The sequence below is a fragment of the Scatophagus argus genome, chromosome 5 (genome assembly GCF_020382885.2).
Source record: "Scatophagus argus isolate fScaArg1 chromosome 5, fScaArg1.pri, whole genome shotgun sequence".
Taxonomy (NCBI): domain Eukaryota; kingdom Metazoa; phylum Chordata; class Actinopteri; family Scatophagidae; genus Scatophagus; species Scatophagus argus.
In genome coordinates, this window is record NC_058497.1 from 4103719 (window position 1) to 4104760 (window position 1042).

Here is a 1042-nt window from a genome sequence, read left to right on the forward strand (position 1 = left end):
GATGATGTCATAGTGATGAACCTCCAAAGAATTATCACCTAAATCTGGATGTGAATGAGCTTCACATTGATCTTCCTGTTGTGGTTCACTCTCACTGCTGTTTTCAGAGAGGGAGAGCTCGAAAACCTGCCACCAACAAACAGCAGAGAGAGACACAGTTTCACAATGCTCAACATACCGTGCAGTAAGCCGGCTCAGAAGCGGCCGCTAGGTGTCGCCCTCGGTGTGACTATCCACGCCGGTGGGTTTTGTTTTCAGCTGGCCTTTCCACCAGGCCATATGAACCCTCCGCTCCTGTATTTGCAGAAAGATGAAGTAAACAGTGAGTCAGTCGACATACTGATGGGAGGATTTATAGCCTACATGTAGCCAGTACACTGTAGGTGCGGCAGCAGTGTAATGAAACCATACAGACATTTGTTACAGAAAAACAAGGGTTGGGCCTTCATCGGCTCCAAGTTCATGTACTAAACTGAATCAAATCAGAACAAAGATCCCACGGAGCGTTTGAGATTTTTAATCCTGACTCAGAGGCTTCGTCTTGTTTAAAACTGCTTCAAAGCAGAATGGGAACATTTAAGTACAGAAAATGTCTCCAAATGGTTTTGTTACGCCTGAGAGGGTTCAACTAATAATTATTTTATTTACATACCTCAGGAGTGGATTCATTGTTAGTTACATTGAATAATTAAACATCGAAACGACGTTTAAATTAGCATTCCTCTAATCCTTCTGCCAAATCCTTCTGTGATTTTATTGACGTTAAGATTTTATAAAAGCAACATTATTAAATGTAATTATCTATCGTCTTGTTGCATACTGCATTGTTTTTGTTTCCCCGCTATCTTGTGTCCCATAATTGTCAGCTGTTCGGGCTGTGTCCAAACATACCGAAACGAACTGTTTCCTCAACAATTTTTAGTATTGAGAAACAACACACATGTAATATTGTCGCGCTCTGATTGGCTGCTGCTGGTCTCTAGCTCAGCCACGGGCCAATGGGGAGGCGGTGTTGTTTGTGCACCGCTACTGCGCCGTTATA